The following is a 6,766-nucleotide window of genomic DNA, read 5'->3' as shown; positions in this document are numbered from 1 at the left end:
AAGCGGTTACTTATCTGGGTAACTGATTCTTGGGGATGACTAACACCACACGAGAATCTTTAAGTTAAGGGATCATTCTCTTCCAACCCTGCGTTAGTTTGTAGATTCATAGACCAAGTCTTATCTAGTCTGACCCGCCACATGGCACAGGCCATAGATCTACTCATATTTGAGTCAAACCAAGATCTCCTGAATCCTCATGAAAGTCCCTTGTCTGGAAGAGACTTCCCTTGGCTGCCCTAGAGTCAGCTGTATACAAGTCCCAAGAGCTCATTGTACCATTTATCTAAAGGCACGATTCATTACTAGTCATTAATACTACAAAACAAACAAGGCAGATTTAAAGTCTCGATTCAGGCTGAAAGCCACGCACACCCTAGAGCAATGGGACAGTGCGAGAATTATTAGGATAAAACACTACATTATTATTACAGAGCTTTTCACAAGGCTGAAGAAGCTTTGCAGAATTGCCAGTGATAATGCCCAGTGTACTCTGAAGCAAACTGATCCAAAATCCTGTTGCAAAGAACTCTCATTCCTAGAACAAACTGGAATTTGCATGGCAGTCTCAAGCAAATCCATACTCTGCAGTTTCTATCCAATACAACCAGGAAATGAAGATATGCATGGCCTCCTTTGTGCTATTTATTTTCATATTACATTAAACCCCAATTTTCAGAGTACTGCAGGATTTTAATATTGATGACACAGAAAGAGGTCGTTAGGAGGGTAAGCTGGAGGTTTGACAGCTGATGACTGGTGCATAGGGCATTCTGGGAAGGTCCGGGAAAGTGGATGGTGGTTTGGACACATGGGACAGAACTTCAGACAGTCCAGGCTATCACCACTCCATTTACATCAATAAGGCTCTTGGTATTGGGGAATAGATACATCTCCTCTTTCCCTCCCCATTGTAGGCAGTGACTTGAGGTACTTTTAGTTGGGGTTTGGACTCCTTGTTCTCTCAGCAAGCCATAACATGCAGCATCCCCCTCCCTACACCCCCTCCATTATCTACCACTGGATCCAGCTACTAGGAATAAGCATGTTAGCAGGCAGCTTCTGCTACAGAGATCAGCAGAAAAATTGCTAACACTGTTGACTTTGAAGACTCTCAAACTTGGGACAGTTTGGATCTCAGACTCCTCTCTACTATCTCCCTCTCTGGCTTTGATCATCTCTAGACCTTATTCACAGAGGCTCATTATTCACAGAGGCTCATTGCTTCTTGTCTAGCATGACAGCCCATCAGTAAATAGCATAGTCAGGTAGATAGGCATCTAATTATTAATATTTGCACTGGCTGCAAAAGTTTTCAGTCTCAGTTACCTGCAGGAGGTAAACAGAACTTGCAAAGGAGAGGGCAGCGAGATTCTCAAAGCACTTTGGAAACTTTCACCACTGGATCAGTGAGAGGTTGGGGCTGTTATACCCATATGCACATGGTGAACTGAGGCAAAGGGCTCAAATAGTCTGCCTACATCCATGAAGCTAATCATTATCAGAATTAGGAGAAAAAGCCATAACCCCTAGGCTCCTGCTCTGAGCACTAGACCTACTTCCTGATCTATATACATTAGAAATCAGGGATACTTAACTTTAGTGATGAGAGCAGTACACTTTCCAATATAATTGCAAGTAACAATGTTGTCCACAAAACAGAGCCCTCTAAAGACATGGAGCCAGAACGACAGAACATGTGAATCACTGTAGCGCCATTGATATCAAAGGAACACCAGCTGTGTGCATCTAGCGTGGTCTGTAACATATACCAGTAAATATAGTCACTACAGATTCTGAGTTTTTTTAAAACTACCTAAAGAGCTAGATGCCCAGTTGCCATTAATTGTAAAGGGAACCCCCTAGGCAGCTTTGAAAACATCCACCTTAAGTGTTTAGGATATTGTTACAGTTTTGTACTTACAAGTGTGCTGGGTTCTTCTCCACACAGACAGCATCTTCCTTGGCCCGTTTCCTATGCCCTGATAGTGCTGCTGACTACACCAGTCGTTCTCCATGTAGTTTACACACCTGTGTGGATGCTGCCATCGCTTTCTTTGCATGTTTCTGCAACAGAGCCATGTGCCAAAGGTCTCAGTCCACAACAGGAAGCCATACTATTGCCTTGTCATTTCACTGCAACCCTTCCTTGCCATAGCAGTGTTGTTAATCTCAGTGGCCTGGCCTAACCCTAGTTGGGACACACCACTGTCACACCCCTTCACGTCCAGGGAAGGACATAGCCAGCTCTCCTCCTCTAGCATCTCCTCCCAACAGCCACTCTGGTCCCTGCGACTCAGTCCTCTGGCCACATCACATTTAGTCCCACCCCTTCCAGAGTAACAGACGGTCCAATAAAAACCAATAGCCAATCACTCTATCTGGTCTGCTGCCCTTGACTCTGGCCTGAGGGGCCCATGTACCCTTTCCTCATGACTTCCAGTAATCCACATCCCTTCCCAGGGGCTCCATGCCACCTTACTAGTGGCTGGTAGGTGAACCCAGGCCCATCCCTACTGGATTCCAGGCCAGGGACCTTAGGACAGGCACTCAAGGTTCACTTCACCACACTCCTTGCTGCCACCTCCGTTGACTTCTTCCTACCAAACCTTCCCCTGGGCAGTCTCCTCAGCCTGCTAAAGCTCTCCTGTTCCTTATATGTTTTTCACTCCCTGCTACCAGGGACCATGTACTCCTCTCTCTGTACAGCTCCCCAAACTCCAGGCCAAATACCCCTTGTCTGGCCCAGGCTTCCTCCTGGCTCAGGACCCTCGGCTTCTGGCTCCAAACCTCAGCCTTTGGCCCCAGGAAAGAAACTCCTAGCCACCTCTCACCTAGGTCTCCTCCCTGGCTGTTGCCCACTGTCCTGTGCTTCTTCCTTTGTGAAAACTCAGCTTCTCCCCAGCTGGGTTTGATCACTAATTATGCCTAATACCTCTCCAGGTGCCACCTACTGGCCTAATTGTGCTCAGACTCCTGTTAACCCCTGGTTAGCCAGTGCAGGGTTTATACACCCCATCACATTATATTTTGCCTCCCTAACATTCTCACTGCATAGTCAACTGGCTATTCACTGCCTGTCCAAAATATTATACTATTGCTGTGTGCTGTTAGACAGCTGTTGCACTCTACCCCAGAGATAGCCACCTTTCAGTGGAGCTGGGATGTGCATGGAGTGATTCCTGAATACATTGTGGATAGTCAGTAAAACACTTCGGGAGGTGGTGCTCGCCACATGTAAGTTACCATTATTTATATTATAGTCACACCCAGAGGCTCCAACCGAGACTGGAGCCCCATTATACTGGGTGCTGCACACACTCATAGTAAGAGGTAGCCCGTGCCCTGAAGACCTTACAATACAAATAGATGAGAGAAGAAGCATCATTGTCCTCATTTTATAAATAGGAAATAGAGGCACAGAGCGACTATGGGCTAGATTTACAGAAGGATTTAGGTGCCTAACTACCACTTTAGGCACCAAAATCCCAGATTCAGGTCCCACTGGGATTCACAAAACCCTGCTCAGCTGCCCCCAAGTCTTGTAGGTGCCTAAAAATCACTCAGTGCCTTTAATTTTCACAAAGTCCCCTAGCCACCTATGCCTCTGCTTCTGAGCACAGACTGCAGCCCCATGCTAGGCGTTTGGATGACTAAGGCCCCAAGTCTGCACAAAGTGGGGGAAGAGCAGTGCTTCGCTGCCTAACTCACCCACGGAGCCCAATTCGGCAAGTATGCGCAGATCTCGCCAATGAAAGCGGATCCCTCGCGGTGAGATGTAGGGCTCCTTTAGGCTCTTCTGTGGAAGTACAGAGTATAAGGGAAGTGGTCCATTCCCTCCACCCCCGCCCCCCCACAGCTTTTTACTAAACCCATGCGGGCGCCTAACACCAAGAGAGGTTTGCAGCCGAGAATGCAAGGCAGAGGGAGACACCTCCCTGCAGCTGAGACCTAGGCACATATCTTTGAGATGGGTGAGGCATAGTACACAACCCTTGGCTTGCCACCTCCCACTCGCTGCCTTAGGCGAGGATCTGCCCAGCATGCTGGCTTTTAGAAATCCCATTCGGCAGTGCCTATCTCTCCCCATGCATTGTACAGGGAGCTCAGGTGCTGTACTCAGGCCTCAGGAATCCTGGTGAACTTCTAGGTGCCTAAAAGTTAGGCCTGGGGAAGTTTCTTTGTGAACCTAGCCCTACATGACTTGCCCAGGGAGCCTGTGGTAGAGACAGGAACTGAATTCAGGTCTCTGAAGTCCCAGTCTAGCGCCCATCTCACAAGACCATCCTCATCCAGGCAGGCAATTGCTTGGCACAATATGCTCTGCAAAATCTGTAGCTTAGAATCAGAGAAATGTAAGGCTGCAAGGGACCTTGAGAAGTCATCAAGTCCAACCCCGGCACTCAGGCAGGATCACGTAAACCTTGGTAAACCCAGTGAAGGCGTGGCACTTGACAAGTCCATATCAAGCAACTGCCAGTGGAAACATGAAGACAGCAGTAGATGGGTGAAGAAGAACTCTCCTCACTCCTTGCTCCCCATTCAGTTATGCAGGAGACTGTAAGTGCTGGATGTAATGGCATTTGAGCAGAGATTTGGGTATGCATTTTGTTTGGTTTTACTTTAAAAAGGAAGCTAAATTTAGCAGTTGGAATAGAACATATTCCCCAGGGAGTCCTTGCCCTTTACAGCAGCAATGACACAGACCTTATTCCTGCCCAGAGAAACTATCAGGGACTGAGGTGAAGTCACAGGCGGCTAGCATGGGAGGCTGCTGCTTTGGGTAGGAATGACAGCTGAGGCTACTGAATGGCTCCGAAGGTGTGCAAGGGCACCCTGACACCCACGTTCATTAGACAGTGTCAGGTTGGGCATACCTAGATCCCCAAGTCTGGATCAAGGCAGAAGATCTGGTATCAGGGCCCCAGAGTAAGGGCAGAGTCAAAGGGAAGCAACATGGTGGTAAGTTGAATGCCAGCCCACGGCCTGCCAGGATGGGCTGAATATCTCAGGAAAACTGGAGTCCCTCTGAGGAGAGACAAGACTGGGAGGCCCCATCCCTGGGAGCTGAAGAGATGGGAAGGAAGGAGAGCTGCATTGTTTTGCTGGGTCCACTCCTGTGGTCCCATATCATTCTAGACAGGGCTGGCGAGTGGCTTGATCTCTCTGTGGAAGCTGCACAGAGGAGGGAGTGATCTCACTGAGCAAAACGCAGGCTGTCCCAGCTCGTACTTTTATCTTCCCAGCGGCTGATCCTCTGCAGCGGATGCATGTGTAATCAGCTGCCTCAGCACAAATGTATCCAGGAGAGTGAGACAGAATGGAGCAGAAGGGCAGAGCTGGTCCACAGAGAGGCAGAGCAGGGAGCAGCAGAAGTCTGGATCAAGAAGGGGCAGGGGAAGTTACTGTAGCATCACCCAGAGCGTGCAATACAGATACCCCCTACACCGAAAGCTAATGGTCTGCTCCTGCCCCATAGAGAGGGCCCTGCCTACGCTCCCATGATATTCCTGGCACCTTCACAGGATGAGACCATTGTCTAATGCACCTTAGCAGTTCTGGGCAGTTCTAGTGTCCTAGGAATCCTTAGCCTGCCAGGTCCACCCCCTGCCTGTGGCCAACACAGGATTATCCCCCCAGTCTAGTTCCAGCGCTTTGCCCACTTCAGTTTTCAATGTCTCAAGCAATGGGGTGTCCCCCACTTCCCCAGGGAGATAAGTCCACAGACTGTGCCTAACATTGGACTGTTAGGAAATAGTTCCTTCTACTGAGCCTAAGTTTCCCATTGTTCAATTACATTCTGCCTCTCCTTGGCATATTCCCTTGGGCCACGTCCCATCTCTCTTCTTGGCATTGCTGACTCAGTCTTGTGAAATGGCCTTAGGCACAGGCCAGGGGCTGGGGGAGTTTTGTGTCCTGAAATACACAGCTGGAGAGACGGCTTATTTCTTAATTAGGCAATGGAATTTATACACACGGAAGTGAAGAGAACAGATGCCTGGGTTTCCCAAGCTGGGTGCGATGTTATAGATAGCCACTCGAGACTCCTCCAAGGATCCTCGTTGTGCTAGGTGGGGTACAAACACCTGACTAAAAGACAGTCCCTGCTGCAAAGAGCTCACAGTCTAAGTATACGCAACGGCCAGGGCATTCCTGGGCAAGTAGGGCACAGATCTCCCCCCTGCCTTTCACAGAATTTTATCACTGCAAAGGGCACATCCCCACACCCTCCCTTCCAAGTGCCGATCAGCTGAGGTCATACTTTTGGTGCTACAGGCACAGGGTGTTCAAGGCTTTGTCCCTCTCAGCCAGGATCTCATGTTGCTTCTGCTCCTAGTGGAGAGAGAGGTGGTACTTGCCTCTGGGCATCTGCGGCTATTATTCAGTGCAGGCTCATGGGCTGCTGTACGGCCCCATCAGTTGGTATTAGAGGGTGAGGCAGCCACCACTGAGAGGCCAGCAGGGTGAAGTACAGAGTGGAGAAGCAACAGCTATTTTGAGGTACAAGGTTCTCTCTGTGGGCTGAGTCCCCCTTACTTGAAATGGCTGGCTTAGAGACGCTGCACTCAGGGTCAGGCTTTAGGCACTTGACTGGGACGCAGGGCACAGGGAGGGAGAAGCAGGCACTGCTGCTGCTGTGGAGAAACAGAAGCGGGTATTGCTGTGTACCTGTTCCGGGGATAAATAGAAGAGTTCAGTCTCCAGCGCTTCAAATCCAGCACCCTTCACCAGTATTAAAGCCACTACATATAACCACTTCACCTGG

The 6,766-nt window shown here is 49.2% G+C and overlaps 1 long non-coding RNA gene across 1 annotated transcript; it reads right to left on the bottom strand.

The window, feature by feature from the left end:
• Nucleotides 1–1,589: 1,589 nt before the first annotated feature.
• On the bottom strand, nucleotides 1,590–2,922 carry LOC137142951 (uncharacterized). The gene is made up of 3 exons (XR_010917059.1): nucleotides 2,835–2,922; nucleotides 1,925–2,067; nucleotides 1,590–1,759 (listed from the first exon to the last, which is right to left on the bottom strand). It is a non-coding gene; the product is annotated as an uncharacterized lncRNA (long non-coding RNA).
• Between the last annotated feature and the right edge of the window lie 3,844 nt (nucleotides 2,923–6,766).

The sequence above is a fragment of the Emydura macquarii genome, unplaced genomic scaffold, assembly GCF_026122565.2.
Source record: "Emydura macquarii macquarii isolate MOO-44397 ecotype Brisbane River unplaced genomic scaffold, CSIRO-AGI_Emac_v2 contig_3287, whole genome shotgun sequence".
Taxonomy (NCBI): domain Eukaryota; kingdom Metazoa; phylum Chordata; order Testudines; family Chelidae; genus Emydura; species Emydura macquarii.
This window is presented reverse-complemented; position numbering and strand designations above follow the sequence as displayed.